This window comes from Euprymna scolopes, chromosome 4 (genome assembly GCF_053919585.1).
Source record: "Euprymna scolopes isolate OS-2025 chromosome 4, ASM5391958v1, whole genome shotgun sequence".
NCBI classification, from domain to species: domain Eukaryota; kingdom Metazoa; phylum Mollusca; class Cephalopoda; order Sepiida; family Sepiolidae; genus Euprymna; species Euprymna scolopes.
The window spans coordinates 179234862-179250080 of record NC_136485.1 but is presented as its reverse complement, the minus strand read 5'-3'; the positions used below and the strand labels follow the sequence as shown (position 1 = coordinate 179250080).

The 15219-nt window shown below is 31.9% G+C and overlaps 1 protein-coding gene and 1 pseudogene across 1 annotated transcript in view; both read left to right on the top strand.

The window, feature by feature from the left end:
- Positions 1–15219, top strand: part of LOC145270430 (exosome complex component RRP43-like) — a 37076-nt gene that overhangs the window by 1366 nt on the left and 20491 nt on the right. The gene's annotated exons all lie outside the window — the stretch shown is intronic.
- Positions 7663–7878, top strand: LOC145273819 (U2 spliceosomal RNA; annotated as a pseudogene).

Genomic DNA, 15219 nt, shown 5'->3' with positions numbered 1-15219 from the left:
CAACTGACTTGATGTACGTGTTTCATTTCAGATCAGGAGTAAAGATCAAGTTCAGAAGCTTATCAAAACATGGAGCTTCCCCTAGACGAGAGCCACCCATATCAATTGATGCCAGATGGGGATCAGAGCATTGATGATTTAAAGATAGGAGCTTGGTTTTAGATGCATTAAAAGTAACCAGCCACCTCTTCCCTCACTGTACGACATGCTCTAGATCAGAGGAGAGAGAATCAGAGAGACTTTATCATTTACGGCCTTAGATGTGTTGCCATAGATGGTTGTGTCATCAGCATAGATGTCAACGAATGATTTAAGTATGTATTTTGGGAGATCATTGATGTAGATCAGGAAAAGAGTTGGGCCCAGGAAGGACCCCTGAGGGACTCCAGCATTAATACTGAGGGCCTCTGATTTCTGCCCATCAACCACTACTCTTATGAGCCTATTAAAGAGAAATGATTTAATGATTGAGAAAACATTTCCAGTTATACCGTAGCTGGAAATCTTGTGAAGTAGGCCCTTATGCTATACCCTATCGAAGACCATTCCCACAGAAAAAACGGTTAATTAAACTGCAGAAGCACCTGTTAAGCTATACAAGTTCTATATGTGATTATCCCCCGCCCTCCCCAAAAAACGAAAAACATAAAAATATGTTTTTTGTAAACTGGTTGTTAAAACTTACTAACACCATTATTTTTACTATAAAATGAGGTGAAAACTTTTTGGTAAATAATGGGATACGCTACAACAGAACACCGACCACTCTAATTTGTTTTTTTTAAGGGTAATCAAGGTTGCTGACAATTAATCTGATAATCAAACCCGGCGCATGGTATTAACCCCTGAACCCAGGGACTATTTTCCGCCATTTTACAGCTTCCGTTTACGCTACATATGAATGTAAACGATGGATGTTAAATGTCCCTTCACATAGTAAACTGCCTTTTCACATGGCGTACGAATCTTTTGTCGGACATTTAAATTATATGAAAAGAAGAAAAGCCATCCAAGTGGAGGTGTGGGATGATGTCGGAAAGTTCAATTTTTTTTTTTTTTTTCATTTGCGGACAATTCAAAATTTGAAGAAAAGGTTGTCTAAAACAAAATTTTAAAAAAATACATCATAACATGCCGAGATTTACCAATTAGAATACCATTAAACATTTTTAGGAGATTTTACTGTTTTCTGTTTACATTGGGGGAGGAGGCGGGATGGTGTTGGGGCGCCCCAACATCCCCGCCGCGTCCTCCCCCAATGTAAACAGTAAAAAGTGCTTCTGCAGTTTAATTAACCGTTTTTCCATAAATAACGCGCCGAGATTTACCTATTAGATTAGAATACCATTTAACATTTATAGAAGATTTTACTGTTTTCTGTTTACATTGGGGGGTGGTATTGGGGCGTGAAATGTCACGTGACTACCGCTCATGCGTAGCGTGAATGAAGCCAATGAAATGGCATCTGTGTGCATGTGCAATCAGCCGACTCACACCATTATAGCTGATTTTATAAAGAAAATAATCCGTTGAAAAACTATTAATTTGCGATGGATACGGTTTTCAGATTCTTTTTCAGCACACCAAAAAAACAATATATTTTTTTCTACTAGTTCGAGTTGACGCTTTTTCTAAAATAATACCAAAATATCCCTGCTAGTCTCGCTCCCTTAAAAAATCGACTGAATCACATTGTAAGTTCTTTTAAGAGACAACTTTTTTCTTTTCAAAAAACAAACAGAAAAAAAATCCGACTCAAATTGTACTCTCATTAAGATAACTTGGTTAAAATCGATAATTTTTTTTCAGCAAATATAATCGAATTCCAAATTCCTCGTTTAAAAACGACTTTTAATACATACAAGTCGACCGAATCGTATTTTAAAAACGACTTTTTTTTAAAACAAAATCCGACTCGGATTGTACATGACTGGAGGGGACATTAAAAAGATCACACCAAGGTTAAGACATCAATGTAATCGATTAAAGAGTTTAATTTTTTTTCACTTAATTTTAACAATTACTGAGGTTAATAAGTATTTTATTTTTTAACAATACAGAACTTTATAAAATAAACTTTTTTAAATAACCGTTTTATTTCAAACAAAAAAGAAAATTAAGTAACTTATAAATAAAGGCAAAGTAGCAGAACTGAACTTTATTAAAGAACATTTTTAAAATAATATTAATGAAATAAATTAAGAAAGAAAACAAATATAAGCGAAAGAGGGCAGAAGATACACTAAGCCTCATAACCTTCCGATTCCAGATACAACCACTTGTGTAAATTTAATAAAATTAAAGAAAGAAAAAAATGGTTAAATAGTAGATTTTTCAGACTGGAATAATATTTTTTTTTCTTTAATTCTGCAAAAATGGTTTTTAAAAATCTATATTTCATATTTTTTATTAATAAATTATTTTTTTAATTTTAAAAATTTGGGAATACTTTGATATTAAAAAATCCTACTTGTAAAATTCATGAATTTTACAATTAGGAAATGTAAAATGATACTTATTTAAAATTTTTTATTTTATTAACATTATTTAAAAATGTTCTTTAATAAAATTCACAGTTCTGCTGCTGCTCTGCCTGCCTTGTTTATAAATAAAACAGTTATTTAAAAAGTTTATTTTATAAAGTTCTGTATTGTTTAAAAATAAAATCTTTATTATCTTCCGTAATTGTTCAACATTAAGTGAAAAAAAAAAAAAAAAAATGAAACTTTTTAATCGATCATATTGACGTCTTAATCTTGGTACCGGTGTGATCCTTTTAATGTCCCCCTCCAGTCATGTAAGAGTTACAGTCCCTTGTTTCTGTCTTTTTTCACTTAAAGTAAACATCTGCCAATTTTTTATTGGTACTTATATACTTTTGTTATCGATCTGAAATAATGACGTTACTTTGAAACCCATTCTCAACATGAGGAGGGGAGAGAGTTGTGTAACTATTCTGTGCTTCCACCTAACAAAAAAAGATATTGTGAAACTTTAATTTAACCTGAAAAAACTATTTAAAAATAGCTTGATAACAAAAGTGCATAAGCACCTTTTTATTTATTAAATTGTTAGGTGAAAGTACAGAATACTTACAAAGCACCCTTCCCTCCACATGTTAAGAATGGCTTTCTAAATAATGTTATTATTTCAGCGCGGTACAATAAGTGCATAAATACCAATTTAGTTAAACAACAAACAGCAAAAGCAGTAGTTCAACTAAATTGAATGTTATCTTTAACTAAGAACACTGACCACTCTAATTTGTTTTTAGAGGTTTTCGGGGTTGCTGACAACAAATCTGATATTCAAACCCGTCGCAAATTTACCGTTTGCATGGTATTAACCCCTGGACCATTTTGCACCTTTTCACCACCTTTGCTAATGCTATGAATTTTTATATAACAGAGGAATTTTTAGCAGACATTTAAAATAACAAGAACGTTTTCAAAATATATAACCAGTAAATGTTACCAAAGGCATATATATATATCCCAGACAAACTTGCTTAGCAACAAAATCTCGCCCCTTCACTGTTGATGTCCCTAAATGCCAGAAAACTTTGTACTTTAATACTCAAACAGCTAGACTTTGGAATTCCATACCTGCTTCCCTGACTGTACTGATATGCAAAAGTTTAAATGTAATGTAAACCAACATCTTGTTAATTTTTCCTAGGCATGGTCCCAAATAATAGCCCCTTTCCTCCAAGTGGCGATATGCCTTATTAGGGGTGAACGTGAGTTAAAAAAAAAAAGGGCAAGATGTTACCCTTCTACCTACCTGAATAAGTTTTTGGTATTTTAACTGATTTTAAAGTGTTTTAAATGTGAAATGCAAATTCTGCTGAGTGCTTTAGTTAAATGAAAACAAAGATGGCGAGCTTATCAAGATGTAATAGATAATTGTGGTTGTTTTTTCTTGTTCTCACATAACGCTAGACACTACTTGTTTTTCAAACCAAATGTTCTAAAGTAATTAAAAACACCAAAAATTTATCCAGCGAGTTAGAGCAATTTATCATGCCTTTAGTAACATTTATTTGTTATATATTTTTTAACCACTTTTTCATACCTCTGTCAATTGTACAACAAACCCGTGATAAAGTAAATAACACCAAATTAAAAAAAAAGTAAAATCTGAAGATTTTAATTGACTCTTAAATATACAAAGGTTATTCTGAAAGTATGGCCTAATTTTTAACTAAAAACTAAAAGGTTGAAGAGCTATGAAGATGGGAGTCGTACCATTAAAATAGGCGACCATTTTTGCTCTGCAATTTATTTTTCCACATAGTCATTAGCATTCTCAATGCAGTTTTGCATCTTTTGATGCCTCGGTCGTAAAAGTCCAGAGTGCGTTTTCATTCGCATCTCTATCCCCACTCTGAAATCAATGAACTCCTCTCCTAACTACTGTGCTCAACTGCATTGACTTTGTTAATGTTTAACAGGTGCTGGTGAATATTAATCGGTTAAAATTTTTCTGCATGAATGAATTCAATGACTCATTTCTGCTTCTGATGCATGTCCATGACAGGAATTTCTTAGTCTCACACTATCAACATCTACAACAGAAATGAAACTTTCAGGTCATGAATGCTTGTTCAGTCATAAAAATGCAATTTGCAATCCCCTCTGATCATTTGGGTGAAATAAAAAATAGGCGACATTACTTTTCGAACGTTCTTAGTACTCATTGATAGACACTTTAGAGTCGATTTAACTTTTTAAAAAAAATCTCCATTAAAATAAATATTAATTGGAATCAAATAAGATGATTTATCGGTTTCGTGGAAAGGGAGATAATATAACAAATTTTTTACAAATTAATTTTTGATAAAACTTGTGTTAAATGTTAGGCAAGATCTGTATATACGATTATAATTTTTGTTTTATACAAAAAAATGTAATATTTATGATAAGAAAAATCATATTGAGATGAAATTTGTTAAATAAAAAAACAAACTACGTTTATTTAGGTTCTTGTCAAGAATTTTTCCTATATTAAAACTGAAAATAAAGAAAAATTTGGATGATGTACGTACCGCTGAACAAACAAAAAAGTCATGTAACTTAAGCAGTTTTACTTTTAAATAAGAAAATCAAATTTTCTGAGCATTCCAGAAATGACTGTCATATCTGTCATTATTAAAACAAGGAAGGCAACTCAACAATAATTAATACTAGTTTTTTGTTGTAATGCCTACAAATTCTCATTAATCGATTAAAAATGATTTTTTTTCCTGCACCACATCTCAAATTGGCTAACAATGCAAGATCTGGACTATAGGGAAGGTTAGGATACCCATCTTGGTCAAATAGTCTGTGATAAGGATGGTGTTGTGGACTGTACTTTTAAGACAAACTTCATGCAAATCTTCTGTATCTTCAGTTCCTCGCGTGTACGATTTCCACACTAACATCAAACTGTGCACTTAGTGTCTCTATAGACACACAGCGGTCCTTATCCATGAAATTCTTTATTTGGCCAATCAATTCTGGTGTTCTGACTTCCTTGCTCTTCCCACACCTCTGATCATCCCTTACAGATTCCCTACCTTTGATTCTCTTATGCGACTCCAAGATTGATGCTCAATTCATGCAAGATAGTGCAAAAGCAGTTTGAAGCATTTTATACGTTTCTGTGACATTTTTCCAAATTTAAAACAGAATTTTGTTGCATATTATTCTTCTAAAGTGTCCTCGCATCTCGAGTGCATTTTTGAAATTCATCATCTGTCACAATCAGGCTTTGGTAGTGTGTAGTCCAATTCCTGCTATGACTCATTTAAATGTGAAATCATAAAAATTGATCATTCATCTCATAAGATGTATAGCAATAACATACTGAATTTCCAAGAGTCTTTGATAATTTTAAATGCCTGTACAAAAAAAAAGACTGGAAACTTATTGAAGACACCGTGTAGTCTGAGTATAATGGAAGATCACACGGCATGTTCAAACAACTTTTATGTCCTTATACATTTTTCAGGTTGCTTTTGTCAGTCAAAAATCGAATAACTATTTGTGCAACTAAAGCTATATATATATTTTCAGAAAACTAACAAAGCAATAGGTTGTCAACAACCTTGATAAAAGACTTAATAATTAAAAAATGGCTGCCAATATCTCCAATGACTCACAAGAATATCTGAAGGAGCAGAACATCTGCTAAGATGGTAAAAAAAAATGCTTTTTGTTAAGCACTTATGGTCTCAGCCAGTTCAAGATGCAATATCTGACTAACTTTGAATGGCTATAACTCGAATACTAATTTAGCGACCAAAATAATTTTTTATATCTTGCTTTAGTATATATGGATACCTCAATAGTTTTTTTGGTATAAAAAAAAAAGCAGTTTGGGATACCTACGTGGGCATTTAATAACTAACAAGGGCTAATATGCTGCTAAACCTTCCAAAACCAAAACCGTATTAATTCCACAATTAAAAAAAGTATTTCTTATTAAATTTAGCACAATTACAGACTTTAATTTTCTTTTTTTTTTTGCCGCTGATAAACCATTATCGTTCATAAAGAGTTTAGTTGGCTCCATTACAGCTTAGGCTTAATAGTTAATTCTAGCAAGTGTAAAGCATGCTAGAAACCCAGGAATTAAAAAAAAAAAAAAAAATGGCATAGGTGGGTGGGTAATTCAGAATCTGAACTTATTGTTCTAAGGGAGGTAGGTCTATTTTACTAAAGTGGCTGAAAAACATTTTTACTTACAATTACTTGATTTTTGAGAAAATTAAAATATCATCACATTTTACATTTTTTGTTAATGTTATAAAACTTTGTTACATTAAATAAAGTAGTTGAAAAAAGAAAAAAAAATTTCTTACAATTCTTAATAAATAATTACCGCCCTTAGAACAATGAGTTAAGGTTCCGAATTGCAGATGGCTGTTGATGGTAATATCGTAGGTATAGTTAAAATCAATTATTAAATAAAACAAAGCCTCTAAAAATAAGTTGTCACTCTAAAAAAAATAAAAAGTGGTCTCAGATGTATACATAAGTTTTGATCATAACTTATTTTTTATTTCACTAATTAATCATCAACTAATTTCCATAAGACTTCCAAACATTTATTTCTTTAATTTGCTAACTTAACGAAGAAACTGCTAATGTATTTTTCAATATAAATTTGTAGCAATTTTTCAGTGTAATCACATTTGAAATTTTTCCAAGGGAAACAACTTTAAATATTTAAGTTATCTCCCCTGGTTACAAATGTTTAAATTGTCAAATTTATGTACTGTTTTTTTTTAAATTGTTCATTATGTACAAAATAGTTTTCTTTTTTGTATTACTGTTTTTATTAGTCGCGTGCAAGCGACTCTATAAGTCACTCCGTCGGTCGGTCGGTAACACTTTTGTGCTTGGCCTTTTTAGTTAAGATCAAAAGTCTGTTGTTAATAGATGCTGTTCTTAGCTTTTAAAGTGTAGTGTCTATTCCGGCAGATACTGCAAGCAAAGACCATATGTGGCGGTAATCCCACATATAAGACCTTGGTCAATGTAGGGGCAACCCTTCATACCAATTGTCACTATCCAGCTTCCCTACTCCCCGAGGTGTTGGTCCCCATTTCCCCTTCACTCCTCACATTAAAACTCGGCTTTGTGCCTAATTTGCTCGGTGGGAGAGCAAATAAATACCCTTTTCTTGGCCTTTTGGCCAAGATCAAAGTGTAGTATCTGTTCTTACTACATGCTGTACTTATGTTTGTAACTTTTCCTTGGCCACATGGTTAAGATCAAAGTGTAGTATATGTTAATAGATGCTGCACTTACATTTGTAACTTTTCCTTGGAAATGGAAGGGGAAACTCTTCCATGCTAAGGCATTTTTAGTCGCATGCAAGTCACTCCATCGGTCGGTCTGTAACACATTTACATTTTTTTTTTTTAAGCAGGGGGTATGGAGTAACATTTTTGTCCCCTGATTTATCAGAGAGGGACCTATGTTTCCAATGAGTCCGTCTGTCCATTAGTCCGGATGATTAACGGATAATCGTCCATTAGTTTTTCCTGACATTTTGTCACAAATTATATTTTAATATATAAATGTGCATAGTAAAATATTTATTTTTTTTCTTTCTGAAAAATCCTGTTTTGCCCGCAAGGGGCTCAAAGGGGGTCAAAAATGGCCAAAGATGACACTTTTTGTACCGTAACATTTTGTGGAGGGCATTGTTCTTAATATAAATTCAGTATGGGTGACCCTGGCAAAAGTCCGGTGTGCATCCCCCGGGGACTTTTACTGCTGAAAACGCCCTTTCCTCTCAACAAAAATTTGATATGTATGTCTATATAGTGGTTGCCCATGTTGCTGAATGTAAATATACATGTGTTAAGGTGTGAAACTGCACTGTTTGTCCATTGTCACTGGTATTTGACATTCAAAGTGGCTCATAAGGTGTAAAATTGAAAAAATGACACTTTTGGCCACATAAATTTTGACCTATCCATTACATTTTTCTGAAACTTGTCCAAAATGTGCAGGGCATTGTTCTTAATATAAATTCAGTATGGGTGACCTTAGCAAAATTCTGCTTTGCGTCCCCCGGGGACTTTTAGTGCTAAAAATGCCCTTTTTTTCATATTTCTCAATAAAAAAAACTTGATATGTATATAGTGCTCTCATGGTTCTGAATTCAAATATACATGTGTTACGGTGTAAAACTGCATAGTTTGTCCATTGTCACTGGTATTCAGCATTCCAAGAGGCTCATAAGGGGTCAAAAATGTACCAAAATTGCAAATAATGACACTTTTTGTCCCATAAATTTTTACCTATCCATTAGACTTTTCTGAAACTTGTCCAAAATGTAACTTTTCCTTTGCCACGTGGGTAAGATCAAAGTGTAGTATCTGTTCTTAACCGATGCTGCACTTGTTTGTAACTAATAAGTAAATGTGTTATGGACTGACCGACTGACCGACCGACCGACGGAGAATAGTTTTTTTTTTTTTTAAATGCATACCACAGAATATTTTTTTTAGTCATGTGCAAGCAATTCTATAAGTCACTCAGTCGGTTGGTCGGTCGGTCCATAACACATGTACTTTTTATTTCTTTTTATGTTTATTATACCGCTATTTATTGGTTTTCGGGGTTCTTGAATACGAAAATAACGTTTCAAATTCCCTAAATAAAATAATTTTTGTGATATAAAGTGGGGGATCACTTTTCTGTATTAATTTAATGTAAAATGATCACCCACTTTACAACCAGTCAGTCTCAAAGCCATTCAAGTCATTCTCCAGATCATTCAAGTTGTTTTTGAAGGATTCCAGTTATTTTTTAAGCATTCAAGTCATTCTTAAAGTCATTCAATTCATCCTTAAGTTCATTCAAGTCATTCTAAGTCATTTACTTTTTATTTATTTAAGTCATTTCAGCCCATTTTTTGGTTATTTTAGTTTACCTTTAAGAATTTCATGTCAATCCTACATTCACGCATTCATTCATTACACGAGAGCACACGACTAACTTAAATTTCCAAAAAATTTTTTATCTAACTAAATAAAAATTGTGATTTCGATTTTTTAAATTTTTTTTTTCTGTCTTAACACAGCATGTAAAAACAGTGGTAGTTGTAAATATGATTTTTCGGTGCTTATTCAGTTTGGCACTTATAATGATAAAAGAAAATGAAGAAAAACTTTTATATTGTACCTACTTGTTACGGAATGAATACTTCATATTTCAAAAATCACAAAAATTGATCAAGTAGTTTTATTTTTATTTATTTCCGAAAAACAATTGCGTTTTTTACCGATAAGTGACAGACGAGGCCATGTTTCTCTAGGGAACATAATAAGATGAGGTAATCCGTGATTATTTTGACAATGTCCATGTGCATTAGGGTTGCCTGCCCTTGTCTAACGATTCGTTGATTTCATATTTTTACCCTCATCGAAACAGTAAAATTTAATTTTCTTGAATAAAAAAAACTTGATCAAATTATGTGGGTTTTTGTAATTTTTCATCTTTGTCCCGTGACTCGTACGTACATCATACATACATTTCTCTATTTTTTTTAATTTTAAATGCCACCATAAGTGCTAATCTGAATAAGCGCTGATTTTTCTTATATTTTTTAAAGTAAACTTGCTTTCCCATAAGATTAGGTGATATTAAAAGAATAATTTCCCACAAATTTTATCAATCAAAAATTAAGTCTAATCTTTTTTCTTAATAAAACTTTTAATAAAACAGCATGTGTAAGAGCAATTTAACTCTTCTAGGTATACTTTAGTGGTAAATCTGTAGTTTTTTTTTCTCACTCAAAATGGCGGCCAACTGTGACGTCATTTAATCGTCTGCTATTTTTTAAAGCAATGTTATGAAAAGTTTGTCCTTTAGTTTACAGAAAAAACTTGTTAGAAATTTTTTTTTTTTTTTTTTCAGTTTTGTTGCGAAAATAAAATCAGTTTCTTTGCTTTTTTAATGGATCTGTAATACAATAAAATATACCACTTTTGAATAGCAGAAGATAAACTGACAGTCAGCCATCATTTAAAGAAAAACTACAGATTTACCTCTCGAGATTTAGTTGTCTAGTCTCTTTATTTGCCTCTCCATGAGGACAGAGTTAGGAACCAAGTCGGTTTTTAATCTGGGGAAAATCCAGCTCCCCAAAAGGGGCATTCTGGACTGAAACAAAAATAAAAATTGCTTCCTGATTTAGAAAAATTTCTCTGACTGAGGACAAAAAAGATGAAGCGTAATATCTAACGCAGGTACTACGCTTTGCTCATAATCAAACGGCTAAGGATATCTACTTATCTACTCGTAAAGCATATAGAATATCATTCAAATCTAAATAATCTCTTGCAAAATTGAAATTTGAATATTTTACATAATAAAGACCTTTTCTTTTTATTTCTGACCCCCCCTCCAAAAAAAAAAAACCCAACTCTAAACGTTCAAGTCTTGCTTTGTAAGTAAACTTAGACGATCCATGACCTGTTGTTTCAATGTTCATACATTGTACATTGATGTATACATTCAGTGCTATTAACCCATTGTGACAGTAAATAGTTTAGAAATACATTAAAAGAATTAGAAAATAACATTTCACAAATAACTGATGTCATTTATAATAGTAATACACACAGACGAAAAAACGCTTTGGATAATCACAGATTTCAAGGTAGTTCTACTAAAATAGCCATATTTTTTAAACCAAAGCACTTCAAGTCTTCAAATTACTACTGTTTTGTTCGGAAATGAATATACTTTCAAATGAATTAATGAATGTGAATGTACATTATATATTTTAAGAGTTTTAAGCAAATAAAGTAATAAAAATGTGAACGTCATAAAATGGCGTTTTCGGTAAGGTTTTGTAATGACCCCCCCCCCTGTTTTCTAAAGGTCCGTACCGTGATTGTATGCAGAATTTCGTCATGAAATTTGGAAACTAATTAGAAGAGGTGTTAATTTTAATACTGTCAAGTGTCCGAAATATTTTTGACCATTTCTTTTTTTGTTGTGTTAAAAATAAGACTTTAATATGACGAGTATTGAACATTTTGAAAAAAAAATTCTTCGGACACCCAGTAGTAAGTAAATCAATCTTTTTACTATCTTTATCAATTAAAAGTATTATTTTATGTTGAGTAGGATCGTGGTAATTGATAATTTAAAAGGACCTACCTGAAAAAAAAAATGTTTCTATTTCTCGAATTTGGTCAAATGAAGTTAGTATTACTAGAAGCAGCAGCAGCAGCTCCAGCCTGTAGAATCAGCCATAGCACAGCACAGTGTAAACAACACGCGTTCTTTAATTTTTATTCAAGAACGAATTAAGAAAAACATGAAAATATGAATATAAATGTTCTTATATGTTTAATGAGAGCTATTTTGTTATCAGAATAACATTAGTTTAGAACTATTCGGTTTTCAGAATGTATAATAACAACAATCCCAACCAATTCGCCATTATGAATCTGTTGCAATTTCTCACATTGCTCGTCAAATTTAAAAACATGGTTAAAAAAACAAAATAAACTTTTGTAGATATATAGCTTGCATGCACTTTTATTCTTTAAATTAGTTTTGAACAGCGAATTAAAACAATGTTTTACTGCGAACAGCCACAAATGTTTTTTTTTCAAAATCAAAATAAGTATCAAAATCTCGTTTATACATAGATTCGAAAAAGTTGTCAAAAAACAAATATATAACAAATAAATGTTATCAAAGGCAAGATACGTTACTTTTTTACCAAACTGGATATATTTTTTGTGTTTTTATAAAATAAAATTTAATCTTTTGACTTTATAGATATATAATTCTTTTTCTTGTGTCTTTAATAGTTTTTTTTTCAGGATTTTTCAAGTTATGCCTCTAATTTTGGTAAATGTCGCTTTATTTTTTACACAAAAAAAATATTGATGCTTTTCAAATTTGTTGTGCTTCATATTGTGAGTCTCTAAGTATATAAAAATGGTATCATTTTAAAGAAAAAAGGTCACTTAATAACATGGTGAGGTTATTAAAAGGTTATAAGTGATTTTTCTAAAAAAGAATCCAACTTGAAAACTTCAGTGAAAGAAACATGAAAGAAATTTTATAGTAAGAATTCCGAAAAAGGCATCGTTTTGTAGAGGAATATCTCCTCTTTAATAATCTGTTGGTGTCATGTTTATGGCCCCATAAATCAAGGAGCGCACACTAATAAAAGTTGGGGTACCTACAGAGATTTTCAACTTAATGCCAGAGAGACCAATTATCAATTGTCAGCTAGCCAGTAGCCAGCAGCAGCACAACGTACTGACTGACTGAACAGAAAAACATAAACAAACAACTCGTTTCACTATGGACTTACCAAAGTTCTTAAGTTAGTTTGTTTTTTCTTTATTATTTAAAAGTTATAAAGATATTTTTTTAATTAATATTTTTAGAACGTCATTAAAAAAAATGAAAATTTACAATTTAAAAAATAATGCCAGTTTATTTTCTATAGCTTTTTTCAAACTTTCATATGTTCTTTCATCGCTTTCTCCTTCGGTTACGGTTGGATAAACTTCAGCATTGTTAAATTATTTTAATTAAATTAATTAATAAAACCGTGTACAAAACTGACGGAAACTTTTATTCTTTTCGGTTGGATAAACTTTAGCATTGTTAAATTATTTTAATTAAATTCCATAAACAAAACGTTCGGCTAGTGACTTATGACGATAAAGTATATGTTTTTGTTATTGTTCAGAAACATAAGTTTTTTTAATTATGAAAAAAAAAAAAGAGAATTAAAAAAAATTATTTAAAATAAATTACTTAAAATAAGCATTATTTATTTATTATTTTTTGTTTCTTTGTTTTGGATTCGTAAAACATGTCAACATTTACGCTTTGTAGAAAAAAACTGACTAAATATAAAAACTCAGTTCCAAGGCTATATATTAGCAAATATATTAAATTATTTTGTCCTAAAATTTGAAAATAATTACATAAAAACTTTTTATGTCAGCATCAACAGAAATTATGACAGAACGCATATTAATTTTTTTTTGTCGTCACCCGTACATACACTCATAAACAATAAAAGTGGTTGCAGGACAGAATGGCTGGCATTCTGCAGCAAAGAAGGGTACCAATCTCAAATCACAAGTTATCGGGCAAATAGGTTTAATTCTCTATATGAAAATGCCCTGGCAATATATCACCATAAAGAGCACATAAAATTATTTTTACCTGTGTTTGCAACATCTTGCAATATGAAATTACAGAGTGTTTTGGCTGACATTTCTGATGAGAGACTACATTCCCTACTTGCTGCAGTTGGTTTGCTGAACATTAATTTGACCAAACCTTTCTGGAAACTTGTTAACAGCACTGTTCAGTATGTTGACTTCCATCACTATATCAAGAAAATGGCTCTAAGTTTAGAATGCTGGATCAACAATCCCCAGTTGTTATTAAAATCTGACTGTAAAGGTGTATTTAATGGGGAATTCTTTGAGGAAGGCAATGTGTCTCTCTGTATTAGTCTCACGGCCCCTGAACTTGTTTTAGAATGTTTGCGCAAGATACTCAGTTCCTCATTGTCACTAAGCACCAGTTGCATGACTTTTTAGAAGGAGGTGCTTTTGGAAAAGATGTAGATCAGGAGACGAGAGATGCCTTGAAGAGCTGTCCTTTAACAAATCTGTCAGGTGAGGATGCCTTTGGAGATTTAGATTTTAGCATGCAAACAAAACAACATGCATCACTACATAATCGATCATCTTCAAATATGCTTAAGCACAATCGGACAACAGCTTGGTTGGAAGTAATACCATCAACAAAGAGGCAATCCATTCTGAGCATCTCCAGAAAACATGCAAAACATTTGCGACAAAAACATGCACAACAAGAAGCCCTTGTGAAACTTCGTGTCCAAGAAAAAATTGCACAAAATGAAAGATTAAAGAAGGAAAAAGAACGTCGAGCTGCTGCTGAGAAAGAGAGAATTATTAACTCTGTTATTAAGCATGGTGGTCCAGTGAAGTCTGATAAACAGATAAAAAATATTTCAGAAAGTGGTTTGGAAGCACTCAAAGACCAATTGAGATACCTCAAGGTTGTTTTAGGTGTCAAAATCAACACCAGTGGAAATAAAGTTCAACTGGAAGCTGCTCTCTCTGACTACTTGAAAAGAAATCCAATTGATTCATCTCCACCTCCACCAAAGCAACAAAAAATGTCTTCCCTAAGTGAATCTGCTGAACATTCAGATAACTCCTGCAGTTGTGATGAAGATCCATCTCAGGATATCTTCAGTTATGAACATCAAGGACAATGGGTAGCTGTCTACTATGACACCAGCTTTTACATTGGCCAAGTCATTGGTATTATATCTGCATCCAGCACTGTAGTAAAATTTTTAATGCAAACAAAAAGTAGAAAAGATTATTTTCGATGGCCTTTATCAGATGACATTGCACAAGTAGAGTCAGCATTTGTCTACAGATGGGATTTTGAGGTAATGCCAGTTTCAAGTGATGGTAGGATTTGGAGGGTTCCTGAGATATCTACCATAGCAGAAGCCTATGAAAGAATTCTGAGAGAAGATCGATAAGAAAGGAATTGTAGTAAGACCTAAAATATCTTTCTTACTTGTTTTTTAAGTTGAAAGTTTTTCAATGTTTAAAAAAAATGATTTGTGCCTTTTTTTTGTATAAAAAATTTCTAAATATTATTGTCGTCGGTGCTTTTT